The sequence below is a fragment of the Galeopterus variegatus genome, unplaced genomic scaffold (assembly GCF_000696425.1).
Source record: "Galeopterus variegatus unplaced genomic scaffold, G_variegatus-3.0.2 Scaffold2607, whole genome shotgun sequence".
Lineage (NCBI taxonomy): Eukaryota > Metazoa > Chordata > Mammalia > Dermoptera > Cynocephalidae > Galeopterus > Galeopterus variegatus.
The window spans coordinates 74,193-93,408 of NW_007728718.1; the positions used below are offsets into that span (position 1 = coordinate 74,193).

General features: G+C 39.0%; 1 pseudogene; it reads right to left on the reverse strand.

Moving 5' to 3' along the window:
* Positions 1-4,555: 4,555 nt before the first annotated feature.
* Positions 4,556-19,216, reverse strand: part of LOC103598433 — a 66,618-nt pseudogene continuing 51,957 nt past the window's right edge.

Below are 19,216 nucleotides of genomic sequence, written 5' to 3' on the forward strand. Positions count from 1 at the left end.
AATCACTGTGTGCAGCCCACACTTACAGAGTGGGGAGTTATGCTCCCCCTCCTTGAAGGTAGAGTATGTATATCAATTATTTGGAATTATTTTGCATTTACTTCTTTAGTCATTTATTAATATTAGTATGGACTCATGGATATTTATTTTATATTTTGGGTCATAGTCCAATATTGCATTATTAATTTATTTGCTCAAATTATTCCAGCTTTGGTCTTTTGCAGCTCATTCCACTGGCTGGTCTTTTGCAGCTCATTCCCCCTTTACATACTGCCATCAGTGTGAATTTTTTTCTTTTTTGATAACTTTCTTATTTTCTGTCACTACAAGGTGCGGGGGTGGTAAGAGAGGAGTACATTCGCATTGTGCATCAAATCTAGAACTTCTTCTTCTTGCCACACTGAAACTCTACACATATTAAACACTAATGCTCCCTTGCCCTCTCCCCTGCACTTGGTAACTACCTTTCTACTTTCAGTTTCTATGATTTTTACTACTATAGATACTCCATATGATTAGAATCATACAGTATTTCTCCTTTTGTGTCTGGTTTAGTTTGGTTGCTAGTGTCCTTGTGGTTCATTCATGTTGTAGCATGTAACAGTATTTCTTTGTTTAAGGCTGCATAGTATTTCCTTGCATGTATATACCACTTTTGGATTGCTTTCACTTGTTGGCTATTGGAAATAACACTTCAGTGAACACAGGTATGAAAATATATCTTTGATGTCTTGCTTTTAATTCTTTTGGATACATGTCCAGATTTGGATTGCTGGATCATATAGTAATTCTATTTATAATTTTTCGAGGAACCTTCATACTATTTTCTATGATGGCTGCACCATTTTACATTCCCATCAAAGTGCACAGGGCTCCGACTTATCTGTATGCTCACCAACAATTGTTATTTTCTGTTCTTTTGATAGTGGCCATCATGATGGATGTAAGATGATATCTCATAGGAGTTTTGATTTGCATGTCTAAATTATTAGTGATGTTGAACATATTTTTGTACGTTTACTGGTTATTTGTGCATCTTCTTTGGAGAAATGTCTACCAAAGGCCTTTGTCCATTTTTGAATGGGAGCAGAAGTTCCTTATATATTCTGAATATTAACCCCTTGTCAGATATATGATTTGCAATTATTTTATCACAGTTTATAGGTTGCCTTTTTATGCTGTTGATGGTTTCCTTAGACACACAGAAGTTTTTAAGTTTGATGTAGTCCTATATGCCTATTTTTTATTTTGTTGCTTGTGCTTTTGATGCTATGTTCAACAAATTATTACCAATTCAATTTCCTGAAAATTTTACTCTATGTTTTCTTCTAGGAGTTTAATAGCTTTAGGTATTGTGTTTAGGTCTTTAATCCATTTTGAGTTAATTTTTGTATATGGTATTAAGTAAGGATCCAACATTTTTCTTTTGCATATGGATATCCAGTTTTCCCAATACAATTTGTTAAAGAAACTCTCCTTTCCCCATTGTGTAGTCTTGTCCCCGTGTTGAAAATCATTTGGACGTATATGCAAGAGTTTATTTCTAGGCTTTCTATTCTATTCCATTGGCTTATATGTCTATCTTTCTGTCAGTATGACAATGTCTTAATTACAACTGCGATGCAGTATATTTTGAAATAAGGCAGTATGAGGCCTCCAACTTTATTCTTCTTTTTCAAGATTGTTTTGGCTATGTTTGGTCACTTGAGATTCCATAAGAATTTTAGGAGTGTTTTTCTATTTCTGAAAAAAATGCCATTAGGACTTTGATAGGGATTGCATAAAATCTGTAGATAGGTTTGGTAGCATGGCCATTTTAAAAATATTAAATCTTCCAATCCATGAGTGTAATGTGGAAACCCCAAATCTGAGAGGACACTGGTGTAGTGTTTACCTATTCCAAAGAAATTACCTAGAGGTCCAGCAGGTAGTTACAATGGTTTATTAGACTTATGAGAAGTACCAAGTAGGCCATCGGTCATAAATCAGCACTGCCATAGAGTACATAAAACAGTTATGTAGTTATGTAGTTAACAGAGCAGGGGTGTATGGTCTCTGCTCCCTTCAGCCTTCTGTTTGTCTTAAAGGGGATGTGCCTTTTCTTTGGTACCTTGACCAGAGGTAGTTTCTCAGAGGGGTGGGAGAACTGTGGTATGCACACAGAGGGGAGAATAAGGCTATGTCCAGAATTTGCCCTACATTCCACCCCCTACTTATGACTATTCCACCCTCACAATCGTCATGTCACATTAATCTTCTTCATGTCCCCTAGGGTGGAGTAGCGAATTGTGCATTACATCCAAATACCACAAATGAAGTACAACCCAGAAGTACTGAACAGCAGCACTCCTACCACTACTACCACACCTATTATGAATTTTTCCCAGAATGAGCCGAGTGACAAAAACCAATCTGAGAAAAGGTAATGGGTAATAGTGTTAATAGTCTTAATTTCAGTATGCACAGCTTTCAGAGCAAGGGAGACACTGTAAGAGAAACCAAGAATGTATACACAACATTCTGCCTTAATAATAACTCAGGCGCCCCCTTGGGCAGCAGTAAAGCATGGCTAGAGCAATCTTGTTTTTCAATGCTACTTTTTAAATTTGGGAATCTGTTATTCAATATATGGATAGCATAAGAACTAGCATTCAGGGCATTGACAGTTGACAGTGTGGTTGGCTAGGGCTTCCTCTGCCTTTTCAGTCACAATATCACCTAGTCGCAGAGGAAAAATGGCAAGGGAAAAAATCACCAGGGAGTACATCTAACTCTATGTTTTGCAGAAAAGACTGCCCAATTGCTAGGCAAATGAGGATGGGTCATGAGCACTCTCCCAGGAGTATAGGGCCACCCGCATGTGCTTCTTTCTGTCCAATTGTATGGGAGGTACAGCCATCCATAGATTCCACTAGTGCAAAGGGTATCCCAAGGCATGGGATGTGCTCCTGCTTGTATGGAGCAATTGTGTCATCTCCATTATTCAGTATCTGTAAGGGTGGTAGCATTTACACATAATTCTTTGAGGGTCCATCCCACTTCTTGCATGGTTTCATTATCTCTCCTATTCAACCTTTCTATGCATAATGGGGCTGGTGCTTTGAATTGTATCTGCACTGCAATCAGCCAGCCCATCCCATCCCACACTGAATACTCCAGGATAGGATGGATTTGGATAAGCCATTCTCTAACTAATGCAAATATTTCCTTTTTAGTCTCATCATACCCTATTGTGCGCTGGATGAGATCAGTCATTTTCTGTTTTTTCATGCTTGCAACCACATCCATTTAGTCTAACTTGCAGATTACATTGTCCATGGCAGACCCGATGTCGCAGATAGCGGGAACTCTGAGCAGACCCATCAAGCTGATTTATTATGTATTTGGACCAGGATTGCAGCCCATTGACGATAGGTGTTCTCTGTTGTCACACTAAGATGATAAGAAAGATGTTTAACAAGTACTAAAAGTGGTAAATCACTTTTATCAGGTAACACACAAGTGTCAGTTTTATGTTGCACAAACAATATAGTTACACTAAGGGGGGACTTCCCCAGCAAGCTCTATTAGGCCCAGGGGCTATTTTATCTATGAGAGAGAGAGAGAGAGAGAGAGAGAGAGAGAACCCAAAAACTCCATAGGGAAATAATAATAGTCAGTTTCTGCATAATTTGGTCTGTGGGGTTGTGACATCTCATGGTATTTGACCATCATCCTAGCACAAACCTCTTTTCTATTCTTTCACCACAGGGAGACAAAAGGGAGTACCAGCATGTTTCAGTTTGAATTTCCCAGGGCCAATGGAGTGTACTCATGGTACTATATCTCGAGGGGCTGGCAACAAGAAATTATTTTTGCTTCCCCACTGAGGTCTAATGAAGTCTTTAAAGCTTTAATTTGCAGTCTTATAGTTGCTGTCCAAGACTGCATCAATGTGTCCAGTGGGGAGGGGCATCCAGATCTGGGCCTCTGGCTCAATGTCTATAGGGCTTCTGCAAACCTCATTGTACACCCCTGCAGGGTGTGCTGTTTTGTCTTCAAGACCTCCTTGAACATTCCATTGTGTTTTTTCAACACAATCCTGCTCCAGTTGGATTATACGGAAGACGAAACTTCCAAGTGATGTTGTGGGCATTGGCCCATTGTTGTACCTGTTGTCCGGTAAAATGGGTGCTTGATGATGACTCTCAATGACTTCAGGGGTCCCACAGGTGGCCATGAGCTGTGCCAGTCCTCTGATTATTGTTCTTTGGGTGGGCCATTTGCTGGGGCAAGCTTGCAGAATACTTGTACAGGTGTCTACACAAGTTAGTGTACAACAATACCCTTCTGATAAGGGGAGTTGCCCTATATAGTCTATTTGCCAATGATTCAGGGGTGTGTCTCCCCTACACACCTGTCCCATCTCTTGGGGAAGCTTATGTAGATGTCATTCCATGCAGATAGGACAGTTCTGATAGGCAATTACAATGTTGGCATATCAGATCTGTAGCCCCCCAGCTTTGGCCACTTCCCATAGTGTCTTTTGTCCAGCATGTTTCATATTCTTGTGTAACTATGCAGCCACATCTTCAGCAGGGGCTTCTTCCAGAATTCTCACATGGGCCAGGGTATCGGCCTTGTCATTGCCTGTGCTGCCCAATGGGTTGTGCCCAGACACATAGTACACAGTCACTGATTTATGCTGGCTGATAGCCTGTATATCTTGGCACATGTCCTGACACCACAAGGGGATATTCATGATTAACCAGGTCTGGTTATCTTTTTGTTTGTTTGCTTGTTTTTCCATTGGGGCAGCCACAACATGAGACCCTTAAAAACTGCCCAACTGTCAGTACAGATGGTTACTGGGCCTTTCTCTTTGGCTATCACCATCTGTACTGCTTGCTATTCAGCCCATTGTCTGCTCTGCCCAGTGCCATTATCCATCCAGATGATATCCATTGATGGTTGGTATGCCATGGCTTTCTATCAAGGGAGGTGCCCTTGATAGGAGCCATCAATATACCAAGCCTCTTCTGGCACTGGTGGCACAACTTCCTTAATGGACGAGGGAGTCAATACCATGGGTTCAGTGGGCACATCATCGGTGTCCACAAATATGATGGGTTCCAATAACTGCTGTAGTTTGTGACTCAGGGGACTTGTAAATAACTTACTGCATTGTTGCAGGTAGGCACACCACTTGGTCACTGTGGTCATCTGAGCACTGGAATTGTGGGGTCACATGGAGATGTCATGAATCCATCCAGCAATTGGCATTGCAGTCCTCACTGTCACAGCTGCCTCTCTGGTGACCAGTTTTGTGTCTAGCAATACTTGATAAAAAGCATTTAATTGTTTTATGGGGTATAGCAGGCCTCTATTCCTTTCCATATCTGGGACCAAAGCCCCATGGGAAGGCAAGCTTTCCCCTGTTGTTGCCATAACCCCCAAGCATAGCCCTCTTAGGAAATATTTACATCCAATTCACAGGGTAGTATTGGACTTAGAAAGTCCAATGCTTGCATGCCCTCTACTGCTGCTTTTGCAGAACAGAAAGTGGCTTGGCACTCAGAAGTCCAATCCCATTATTCTCCCTTTTTTGCTAGCTTTTATGGGGGCCTCACTATTTGAGCTAAATGGAGAATAAACACCCACCAGTATCCTAACAATCCCAGAAATTCCTGTAATTGTTTAACAGTAGTCAGCCTAGGGTATGCCTAAATCTTGTCTATTACAGTGGAGGGCCTTACCTGACCATATAACACACAAGAATTTGACACACAATCCAGGTCCCTGGAATTTGTTTTGGCTTATACCCCATCCCCTCATCTGTAGGTGAGCAATAAGAGACTGTGTAGCCTCCTCCAGATCTGTAAGAGAATCAGAGTTTAACATAATGTCATCAGTATAATGGAATAGTTTCACTGATGAAGGCATTGTCCATTTTTCCAAGTCTACCTCCAGCATTCTATGACAGATGGTAGGGCTATGCAAGTAGCCCAGTGGCAAAACCAGGAATGTCTATTGGCATCCTTCCCACATGAGGGTGAATTGGTCTTGACTATCTGGCTGGATATCAATACTAAAGAAAGCATTAGACAAATCTCGTACAGCATAATATGTTCCCAATTGACTTCCTAATTTATCCATAATATCAGTAATATTAGGTACAGCTGCATGTAAAGGAAGACTTACCTTATTTTGTTCCCTATAGTCCATAGTCATTCTCCATCTGCCACCTGGTTTATGGATATGCCACACAGGGGAGTCATATGGACTATGGGCTGAGCAGGTTATTTTCACCTTGGCTAATTCCAGTATATTTTCCCCAGTTTCCTTGTGACCCCCTGGAAACTGATATTGCTTAGTTGCCACTATTCACTGGGATGGTGGAAGTTGCAAATGGGGTGTACCTGTTTCACAACTCTACTTCATAGGCAAAACTCCCCCACACTGGTATGCAAACACAAAACTTGCAGCATATCAATGCTGAGTATATAGTCTCTGATTGGGAAGATATGCACAGCATGTTCCCTGGGGGAGAGTCAATCAATCCTTAAAGTTAACTTCACCTTTCTTACCTTAACCGATTGCCTACCATACCCATCTACAGCAGTAATTGGCCCCTTGAATTTTGATGGATTCCCATATATCAATGTACTTTCAGATCCTGTATCTACCACAGCAATCACCCTCTGTATGTTCCATGGAGACCAGAATATAGCAAGCTCAACACGGGGCCTCTGGTAGACAGAGACAGCTCGCATTTCCTCTGTCCCTTGGCCCCACCCCTTGTCTTGGGACCAAGGGAACACAAAATCTCTCTGGTTTTCCTCTGGAAGAGCACTCAGCTCCACTTAGAGTGAGCTAAGGAGACCTTCCATAGAGGGAAACTTTATGAATTCCTTCAGCCATGGCTCTGCCTGCACTGCCCCTGAATAGACTATCCCCTTATCAGCTGATTCTCTGACCATTTTTTTCTGGCAGAGGCTGAAACCATATCTCTTTGGGCAGCTGTTGCCACAGTTTAAGTAGTGTTGCATTTGGCTGCTTATCTTTTTTTTTTTTTTTTAATGGATTGACCCCTGCTTTAGTTAGGTCCACCCATCGCTGTTTTCTAGTAACTTTCACTGGTTCTTTCTGATCTCCCTTTCCCCCTCTTTTTCCTTTTGGTGCTGCTTCCTTCACTTTGCAAATCACTTTCTTTTGTCGTATAATTTTAGTTTCCCTGAGATCATCTATGGCTTGTGCCACTCTTTGAACTGATTGCTCTACTAAGGGTGACAGAACAGATACTAACATTCCATAGCAGCTACTAGGAACTGACTGTATAACCCTGTTTTTTATTCCTCCAGTAAATTGCATGATGTCTGGACCACAGAAGGGGTCTTGGTAAATAGCATGTCTCATAACCAATTCTCTAAGAAATTTTTACAACTTCTCTGTAGTAGACCACTGAGGGAGCACTCCTGGGATACTCCCTTCATCAGACCATGAGGCACAGCAGCCTATCATGACCCACGTCAGCAGGGAGGCATTTTCAACATATTGCGATGCTCTGTAAATGCACTGCCAGAGTGAGGGATGATTGGTGACCCATGCCATTTTTGCCAGTTCATCCACTGACAATATTATGCCATCGTTTCCTGTATCCTGCAAATGGAGCAGTCACCCAGGAATGCTCTCTCTCTCTCTTTCTGATGAAACTTAGTAGCAAGTTGTACCAGCTCCACTGAGGTGTAAGGGTGGGTACTTGTATGCACATATTTTAGTGAAGCAGGTAAATCTTGAGCATTTTGCCCTTCTCGTCATTCTTGCCTAGTCTTAACCTTTTGCACTATCACTGGTCTAGCCTGAACATTTTCTGCTTTATCAGGGATTACCTCCACTTGGAAATTCTCATCTTCGTCATCTGAGGTATCAGTCTCAGAAGTGGCCTCCCATTTTCTAAGATTCCACTCTGGGTTTGTAACTACAGCACAGAGCTTAGGCTGTGGCAGCTGCTTTCCTTATAATATGCCAAATCATGCAGCTGGTCAGTGGCTCAGTCCAACTGATGTGCTATAATATCCTTGCTGTCATCCTGAGTTAAATGAGCCTCACTTTCTACCCTTAGCTCTTCTTTTAGCCTTTGTTCTTGATTTCATTACTCAATTTCCTTCTCAGTTACTAACCTGAGCCCCCAGAGGAGAAGCCATGCTACTGTGTCAACAATGGCCTTGTATTCCTTTTTCCTTTGAATATTTCCTCTTTCCTTGACTGCCTTCAATACTTCCAGCAGTCCTGCTAGCACTTTGGGAGCATCCCCATATTCATGTAGCGATCCCCAGCTATTTAGCAAGCTGGAGATATTGGACCACATTGAACCAGTGGCTCACCCTGGTATTTCCCCCTGTGACATTCCTCCCATCCCCTCCATCTCTCCCACAGCCACTTCAATAGGGAGAGCCTACCATCTATGCCAATTATTATATGGGAGCGCCAAATCTGAGAGGGCACTTGTGTAGTGTTTACCTATTCCAAAGAAATCACCTGGAGGTCCAGCAGGTAGAGACATTGGTTTATTAGACTTGTGAGAGGTTCCAAGGCAGCCATCAGTCAGAAATCTGTGCCACCATGGAGTACATAGGACAGTTATGTAGTTAACAGATTAGAGCAGAGGTGTATGTCATTTTCAGGCTTACATGAAAATGCTCATGCAGCTCACATAACTCAGAGCATGTGGGAGATCTGGGTGAGTTAATCTACTTGCTATTCTCTTGAATACGAACAAACGCCAGAGTACTTGTTCATTTACTTAGGGTCCCCGCTACCTCCAGCATCCTTTTTGTCTTAAGGGGGAAGTGCCTTTCCTTGGGTAACTATCTTGGCCAGCGGTAGTCTCGCAGGTGGGAGGGGGAACTCCAGTATTCACAGGGAGGGGGAAATAGGACTATGTCCAGCATTTACCGTGGGATTACTGGGCATGGGATTACTTTCCATTTATTCATATCTTCTTTGATTCCTTTGAGCAGTGTTTTATAGTTTTCAGTCTACAAGCTTTTCACCTCCTTTGTTAATACTATTTCCAAGTATTTTGTCATTTTGATGTTATAATAAATGTGATTGTTTTCTTAATTTCCTTTTCAGATTAAATATTGATAGTGTATAGAAATGCAACTGATTTTTGAGTGTTGATTTTTGTATTCTGCATGTTTGTTAATTTTGTTTATTAGTTCTAACAGGGTTTTTTTTTTTTTACTCTCTTAGGTATTCTTCTCATATGATTATGACATCTGCAAAAAGAGATAATTTTATTTATTCTTTTCCAATTTGTATAACTTATTTTTTTCTTTTCTAATTTACCTGGCTAGAACTTCCAGTACTATGTTGAATAGTAGTGGAAAGAGTGGGCATCTTTCCCTTATCATTGATCTTACAGGAATAACTTTCAGTCTTTCTCCATTTAGTATGATGTTAGTTATGGGATTTTCACATATGGCTTTTGTCATGTTAAGTTAGTTTTTTTCTACTCATCGTTTGTTGACTATTTTTGTCGTGAAATGTTTAATTTTGTCAAAACCTTTTCTGCATCTGTTGAGATGATCATGTTGTCTCTGTCCTTTTTTTTGTTAATGCTGTATATCAATTGATTGATGTTTATATGTTGAACCATTCTTGCATTCCGGGTATAAATCCCAATTTTTCTTGGTGTATGATTCTGTTAATGTGAGTCCAATTCAGTTTACTAGTATTTTATTGCTGACTTTTGTATCAGTATTTATCAGGAAAATCATTCTGTTGTTTTCTTTTTGTGTGTACCTGTCTGCTTTTGGTATCAGGGTAATTCTGGCCCTATACCATATGTGGTAGTGTTTCCCCTTTTCAAGACTTTGAAAGAGATAGAAAAATAATTGGCATTAATTTTTCTTTATATGATTGATAGAATTCACCAGTGAAGCCATCTGGTCTTGGACTTTACTTTGTTGGGAGTTTTATGATTACTGCTTCCACCTCCTTAATAGTTACAGGTATTTTCAATTATTTTATTTGTTCATAATTCAGTCTTGGTAGGTTGTATGTTTCCAGGAATTTATCCTATTTCTCTTAGGTTGTCTAATTTGTTGACATGTAATTATCATGTATAACAATATTCTTTATATTTCTGTAACATCATTTGTGATGTCTCCTCTTTCGTTTCTACTATTTCATTTTAACTATTTGATTTTTCTCTATTCTTTCTAGAATAACTAGGCATTTGACAACGTTTTCAAAAAGCCATCTCTTGGTTTTGTTGATTTTTTTTTTCTATTTTATATCTCTTCTCTAATTTTTATTATTTTTTCCCTTCTGCTAACTTTGGGTTTAGTTTGTTCTTCTTTTTCTAGTTCTTTAAGGCATAAAGGCAGTTTGTTACCTATAGTTTTTTTTTTTTTCTTTTTTAATGTAAGTATGTACCACTATAAACTTTCCTCTTTGTATCCTTTCACTACATCCCATAAGTTTTGGTATACTGTTTTTTAATTTTTATTTGTCTCCAAATGTTTTCTAAATTTCTTTGTGATTTCTTCACTGACCCATTTGTTGTTTAAGAGTACATTGTTTAGTTTCCACATATTTGCAGATTTTCCTGTTTTCCTTCTGCTCTTGATTTCTTCTTCCATTTCAATGTGGTTGGAAAAGTTACTGTGTATGATTTTAGTCTTCTTAAAATTGTTAAGGCTTGTTTTGTGGTCTAACATGTGGTCTGTCTTCGTGAATATTTCATGTATGTTTGAGAAGATTGTGTAATATGTGTGTTGAGATAAGTGTTCTGTCTATGTCTTTTACGTCTGATTGGTCAATAGTGTTCAAGTCCTCTGTTTCCTTATTGATCTGTTTGGCTATTCTATTCATTATTTAAATTGAAGCTTTGAAGTCTCCTACTATTATTGAGTTTCTGTCTATTTCTTCCTTCAAATCTGCTGATCTTTGCTTCATATGGTTGGGGTGCTCTACTGTTAGGTGCATATATATTTGTAATTTTTATATCTTCATGTGAAGTGACCCTTTTATCATTATAAAATGTTCTTGTTTGTCTCATGGCAGTTTTTGTCTTAAAATCTATTTCGAGTAATATAAATATGACCATTAACACTCTTTGTATGTTCAGTTTTGCATTCAATATCTTTTCCTATGTTTTCTCTTTTAGCCTATGTGTAACCTTAAATATAAAGTGAGTCTCTTGTACATAGCAGATAGTTTAATCTTGGCATTTTATTCATTTGGCCCATCTATATCTTTTAATATCTGGTTAAGTCATTTACATTCAAAGCAATGACTAATAGGGAAGGACTTAGTATTGGCATTTTGATAATTATTTTCTGTCTGTCTTGCAGCTTTTTTGTCTCACCTTCCCTTTCTTGCTTCCTTCTGTTGTGTTTCATTGATTCTTCCCAGTGATATATTTTGATTCTTTTCTCATTTCTCTTTTTGTATATTCTATAGATGTTTTCTTTAGGGTTGCATCTTGTAATTACATAAAACATCTTAATGTTATAACAATCTATTTTAAGCTGATAATATAACTTTAATCTCATATAAAAACCCTACTTCTCTGTATCTTTGCCCCCTCACTTAATGTTATTGATGACACAATTTAACTTTTCTAAAATGTATTGCATATTTATTAGCAAATATTTATAATTTCTTTTTATGCTCTTTAAAAAAAATATATACCTGATTTATAAATAATTTGTTCATCTATGTACAAATGCTGCAGTATTCTAAGTTTACTTATATATTTACCTTTATTAGGAAATTTTATATTTGTGTATGAATTTGTGATGTTGTTACTGTCCTTTCACTTCAACTTATAGAACTCCTTTCAACATTTTTTCAGGGCTAGTCTGGTGGTACTTTTTCAACCTTGTTTAAGTGGGAGAGCTTTGATTTCTCCTTTATTTTTGGAGAGTAGATTTGTCAAATATGTTATTCTTGGATTTTTTTTTCTTTCAGCACTTTGAATGTATCATCCCACTCCTTTCTAGCCTGCATAATTTCTGCTGAGAAATCTGCTTATAATCTAATAAGACCTCCTTTGTCCATGATGAGTTGCTTTTCTTTTCCTGCTTTCAAAATTCCCTTTTTATCAATGACTTGAAAGTTTGAATATGATGGGTCTCAGTGTAGGTATATTTAGATTTATCCTAGTTGGAGGTATTTTGACTTACTAAACTTGTATATTTATTTCTCTCCTCAGATTTGGGAATTTTTTGACCATTATTTCTTCAGGTAAGTCTGTGCCCTTTCTTTTTCTCTTCTCCTTCTTGGACTCCCATTTCTGTATGTTGTTCTGCTTAATGGTGTCTCATAAGTCACTTAGGCTCTCTTCATTTTTCTTCATTCTGTTCTCCTTTTGCTTCTCTCCTTTGTTAATTTCAAAAGGTCTGTCTTTGAGTTTGCTTATTCTTCTGCCTGGTAAATTCTGCTCCTGAGTCCATTTAGTGAATTTTTAAATTAAGTTATTGTATTCTTCAGTTCCAGACTTTTTATTTGTTTTTTCTTTATACTTGTTATCTCTTTGTTGGTTTTCTCATTTTCCTGATTTTGCTCAGTTGTCTATTGGTGTTCTTTTCTAATTCATTGAACATCCTTATGATGGTAATTTAGAATTTTTTTTCTGGCAATTTAAATATCTTCCTTTCTTTAAGTTCAGTTTCTGGAGATTTAATTTGTTACTTTAAATGTGCCATGATTGTCAGTCTGTATGTCTTGTTATGTTTTGTTTTTGAGACTTTGACATTTGAAGAATGAGCCAATTGTCCTAGACTCTGTGGTCTAGTTTCACACAGCGAAGACTTTTCCCACTCATTTTAGCTAGAAGTTCTGGAGAACTTTCCCGTATTTTTCTGGGTATATGTCCTCTCTGGGGTTATGGGTGTAATCTCCTATTTGAAGAAGTTTGCTAGTTTCTCCTCAGGCCCTCTCCCTGATGTCTGTCTGTGATAGTGCAACCTCGCTGGTGCTGTAGTGAATTGCAGTACTGGATCACCACCTAGTGTTTCTGTTCGGTACTTCAATCTCTGGTCATGGTTGATGGTCTTTGTTCTCAGAGACCCTTAATGTGTTTCCCATTCCTCATTAGTACTTGGATACAGACAAGACAGAAATTGGTACCTTGGGCAGTTCCCCTAAAAGTCAGAGTGTTGGGTGTATGTTTTACTCCTTGTCTTCTCGAGGTTAGATACAGGAGTTGAGGGTTTTCTCCCAATCACTCCACAACATGCCTGGGGAGAGGGGCTCTGTGGAGAGAGTGGACAGTGTCATAAATTTTCCTACTAAGTGTTGGTGTTTTTGCCTTAATACTTATCTGGGGTGCAGAAACTTTTTAACTGGCTTCTGTATTTTCACAGAGGTGTTTTGGTCTGTCTGTTGTTGTTAAATGTATATCTCTGTGGGGGAAGGAAGGTCTAGGGCTTCCTATTTTGCCATTTTGCTTACATCACTCTGGGATCATTATTTTTAATCCAGTTTGCCAGATTCTGTTTTTTAATTGGTGTACTTAGGCCATTTACATTTAAGTAGCATTTGGAATGTTTAGAATTTTGTCAGATTTTTATTTGTTTTCTATTTGTTCACTCTTATTTTTATTTTTCTGTTTTTCCCCCTTCTAGTGTGTTACTTGAATATTTTTCAGATCTCATTTTGATATACTTATAGCATTTGTGTGTCTGTATTGAGTATATGTGTCTGTCTCTTTGAACAAATTTGTTAGTGAATGATCTTTGCTGTGGATTGAATGACCCCCAAAATTTATTGAAACTTGATCCTCATTGTAAGAGCATTAGGAAGGCGGGAAATCCAATTATGTTATTTGAAAGATTGGGTCTTTAAGAGATGATTGGATCATGAGGACTGCTCCCTTGTGAATGGATTAATCCATTCATGTAACAATCAGTTAATGGTTTAATGGGTTATAAGGGAGTGGTTCCGATGGCTTTATTTATTTTTATTTTATTTTATTATTAATTTTTTTGTGTGTGGCTCACTGATATGGGGATCGAAACCTGTGACCTCGGTGTTATAAGGCTGCACTCTAACCATCTGAGCTAATCAGCCAGCCCATCATGGCTTTATAAGGAAAGCAAGTGAGCACATTAACTCTCTCACTCTTGCCATTCTTTCCATGTGATACCCTGGTCACCACAAGACTCTTGAGTTCTCACCAAGAAGTCCCTCACCAGATGTGTTGCCTGGACCTTGGACTTCTCATCCTTCAAACTATAAGAAACAAATTTTGTTTCTTTATAAATAACCCATTTTCAGGTATTCTGTAATAAGCAACAACAGCAACAACAAAACGGACTGATATAATCTCACTTACACATGCATATTTTACACATATGTACTTTATCATGGTCTTCTGGTATTGTTATTTTTGCCATTATTAGTGAAGTGTAAAAAATTTAAGTCCTTTTACCCTTTCTCTTTACAATATAATTGTCTTAAATATTTATACTATATACATTTATAACCACTTCACACAATGTTATAGTTTTTGCTCAAACTATGAAACATAATTTTTTAATTTATTTTTATAACTTACTTATTTATTTATTTGTTTTTTTACAATCTAAGATGTTGCAGAGCAGTTGGGTGGGGGGAGGGGAAGGAGGAAGTAAATAGGATGGGAGGAGTAGGAGGGAGGGGGGATTGGCTGAGGTGCATGGCAACGCCCTCATTCCAGGGGGGAAGCATGTGACACTTCCTGCAATGGCTTGTAGTCATCATTGGGTTGGTTGCAGATGTCAGGGTGCATGGCCATGGCCCTCATCTGCCCCAGCTCAGGAGCCTGGGGAAATTCCCATGGCCACTCAGTGGTCATTGCTGGGCTGGGTGTGGTGGTCAAGGGGGTGTGCCTGAGGCCCTTGGCCTCCCATCACCCTGGCTCAGGAGCCCAGGTTTCTTCCGGTCCTTCTAAGTTTTATAGGTGTTCTTTGGTGGTGTTAGACCTTTACTAGTTAATATCAGACTTTGTCTCTGATCTGTGGGCATTTTGTCTTTTCTTTCAATTCTCTGTTGTATTATTTGCTATTCCCACCACTTAAACTCTACACTGGAAATAATTTGATGTCCTTTGCTTACTTTTAAAATGGGGGAACTTCTGTGAGGACCAGCATTTGAGGCCTGTGGTTGAGGTAAATTGCTGCTTTACTGCTGATTCCCTGGGGAAGAATTTTTGTGCAGCTAAGGTTTTAATTGTGGCCCTTGTATATACTTCCAGGTCTTGTGAGGTCCAAGTACACCTGGGTTGTGTGGAAACTCTGGTCTGCGCCTGAGTCTTTTCAGCAAACTGCACTCCCTGCAATTCTGTATTCCTTACCAGTCTCCACTGAGTGGTCCTGTGCTGACTGGGGGTCAGATGAGCTGGGTTGTGCCCCAATGTTCCTCTGGTGGGCTAGTCTCCCCCACCCTCTGCCTTCCAAACACTTCCCATGGGATGGGCCCTACACTAGTCCCTTGGGATGACTCACCAGCCTCTGAGTGGCTCCTTTTTTCAGTTGTCTATGGATCCTCGTTCCTGTGAGGGTCCATGGGAACCCTGTTAGTGGTCTTGCTGGCCTGGAGGCCACCAAGCCCTCTTTTCCCTTGCCAACTCCAAGCATCTTCATTCGAAGGGAATGGCTGCAGCTTTTGCCAGCTCTTGCTCTGTGCACTCACCAGCTCAAGACGTGAAGCAGCTGGGGTTCAAAATGGTGGGAGCTGTCCTTTCTTTCTCTTACCATGGCTTCTCCTGCCTTCACTAACTCTATAGGTCTCTTCTCATCTTCCCCTGAGCTCTAGCAGCCCCAGCTTGGCAATCATTGCTTTTTAATAGTTGTAAATTGGTTGATTTGTGGGAGAGAGTGATGCTAGGGACTGTCTATTCCTCATCTTGACTGGAAGTCCTTGAAACACAAATGCTGGTGAGGATGTGTAGATAAAAGAACAATCCTACACTGAAGGTGGGACTGCAAAATGGTTCAGCCTTTATGGAAAATGTGGAGGTTCCTCAAACAATTACAAATAGATCTACCATATGACCCAGCTATTCCACGGCTGGTGTATACCCAGAGGAATGGAAATCATCATGTCAAAGGGATACCTGTACTCCCATGTTTATTGCAGCACTATTTACAATAGCCAAGAGTTGGAACCAGCCTAAATGCCCATCATCTGATGAGTGGATAAGGAAAATGTGATATATCTACACAATCAAATACTACTCTGCTATAATAAAAAATGAAATACACCATTTGCAGCAACATGGATGGACTTAGAGAAAACTGTATTTAGTTAAATAAGCCAGGCATGGAAAGAGAAATACCACATATTCTCACTTATTTGTGGGAGCTAATAAAAATAAATAAATGAATATACAAACAAGCAAAGAGGAGGGGGGGAAAGAAGACATCACAATCACAACAATTCTTTGAACTTGTTAAAACAAATGAACAGATTTAATATTGGTGGGGGGGAGGAGGGAGAGAGAGTTAGGAATATGAGGAATTGGTAAAGGGACATGAAAATCAACTACATTGTATCTTGATAAATTATAAAAAAGAATACTGGAAAGAAGTACAGTGTATTGTGCATATTTTTCCTTATCTTGTCTTTTCTGCCTTCCTGATGGTTCTAAATTACTTCTTTTATTATTTCCTCTCTGCTTAGAGAGTAATATTTAACCATTCTTTAAGGTAGGTCTGCTGATGTCAAGTTTTTAGTTTTCCTTCATCTGAGAATGTCTTCATTTGTCCTTTTTTCCTGAATGTTGTTTTTTCTGAATATATAATTCTTGGTTGACAGTTCTTTTCTTTCAGCCTTTGGAACATGATGGGTCACTTTTTTCTGGTCTCCATGGTTTTTGATAAGAATGCTATTGTCATTTAAATTGAATTTTCCCTATAGGAAAAGGTATCATTTCTCTTGATGCTTTTGAGTTTTTCTCTTCGTCTTTGGTTTTCTCATTTTTGCCTATCATGTGTCTTGACATAATTTTCTTTGAGTTTATCGTATTTGAAATTTTGTTCTTGAGTCTGTCAGTATAAATCTTTGTCCCCCTTCAGGAAGGTTTTAATCATTATTTATTTATTTATTTATTGAGTACTTTTCAGCATCACCTTTTTTGGTTTTTTTTCTTTTTCAAAGACGGTGATACCAAGAATATTATATTTTTGTTGCATTTCCACAAGTCCCTAAGACTTTCAATTTTTCAGTCTATTTTCTCAGTGTTGTTCAGATTTCACAATTCCTATATTTGTTTCACTGATTCTTTCATGTGTCTCCTCCATTCTACTTTTGACCCAACCATTGACACTTTTATTTCAGTTATTTTGTTTTTCAATCATAAATCTTCCAGTTAGTTATTCTTTATAGCCTCTGTTTCTTTGCTGAGCCTTTTTTTGTTTTGTTTTCACCTGTGTCAAATGTGTTTATAATTGCTCATTGAATCATTATTATAATGGCTAGTTTCAAATCTTTGCATCATAATTCTCAAATCTCTGTCACCTCAGTTTTGGTGTTTATTGATTGTCTTCTTTCCTTTAAGTTGAGATTTTCTGTATTTTGGTATGAGTGATTCTAAATGGAAAGCTGGATATAAGGGGAACTATGTGATGGAACTCTGGATCTTATTTAAACCTTCATTTTTATCGCGTTCCTTCTGGCAACATTCCAGGAGGAAATGGGGGAGGGGTGCTGCCTCAGTACTGCAATAGGGGGCAGAAGTATAGTTTCCACAGTCAATCTTCCTTGACATATAATTTGGGGCAGATCCTCATTACTGCTGCATAGGTGGAGGAGTTCTGCCTTTTCACTCAGCCTCCACTGATACATTCCTGTTGGGGATGGGTAGATAGGAGTGCCTCAGCAGTGCTTCCCACTCGGCCTCCACTGATACCACAGGGAGGATAACTTTGTTATAACTACATGGTGATGAAAATCTAGACTCTAAACTAGGCTTTTCTGATACCGCCTTGGTGGGGGGAAGAAGGAGCACTTCATCAATGTCATATGCTATTAGAAGTTCAGGCTTCCCATATAATTGCCACTGACGCAATATGTATGTGTCCAGTGAGGATAAAAGTCCAGCTTCCCTACTTGGCTTTCTCTGCCATCACACCAGAACCAACTGGGGAGGGGGGTTGTGATACCTCAGTATGATTTCATGAGGGTGTTTGTTTGTTAGTCTAGGCTTCTCAGTCTGACTTTGCTGATGGTGATAGGATGGGTTATAGACTAAAGAATTTTTGTCTCGCTAGCCTTCCCATTTTCTGGTCCTTTGGCTATTGAGAGGAGGCTTTTGGTTAATTTGTTTGTCCATATTCTTGAGTGTTTCTGGGTTTTTGGCTTTTCCAACATCTAGTCTTGTATATATGAGGTGGAAAAGATAATCCAGGTACTCACTGCCAAGTTGTTCCTCAGGTGTCAACATACCTAGCCAATTTCCCATTTTCTTTCAACTTTTTTTTTTTGAAAATTTGTGTTCAGACTTTTTTTTTTTTTAATTTTTATTTTGTCGATATACAATGTGGTTGATTATTATGGCCCATCACCAAAACCTCCCTCCCTCCCTCCTCCCTCTGGCCCCTCCCACCCAACAATATCCTTTCCGTTTGCTTGTTGTAACAACTTCAAGGATTGTAGTTGTTATATCTTCTTCCTCACCCCCCAGTTATTTTTTGTGTGTGATTGAATTTATTTATTTATCTTTAGCTCCCACAAATAAGTGAGAACATGTGGTATTTCTTTTTCTCTGCCTGACTCGTTTCACTTAATATTATTCTTTCAAGGTCCATCCATGTTGTTGCAAATGGCAGTATTTCATTCGTTTTTATAGCTGAGTAGTATTCCATTGTGTAGATATACCACATTTTCCGTATCCACTCATCCGAAGATGGACACTTGGGCTGGTTCCAACTCTTGGCTATTGTAAAGAGTGCTGCAATGAACATTGGCCGTACAGCAGATCTCAACATAATCAAAGCCATATATAATAAACCCACCACCAATATCATCCTGAATGGGGAAAAACTGAAAGCTTTTCCTTTAAGAACAGGAACCAGACAAATGTTTCATAGAGGCTGCACCATTTTGCAATCACACCAAAAATGTGTGAGAGTTCCTTTTTCTCCACAACCTCGCCAGCATTTATCTTTCAGAGTCTTTTGCATTTTAGCCATCCTAACTGGGGTAAGATGGTATCTCAGTGTAGTTTTGATTTGCATTTCCC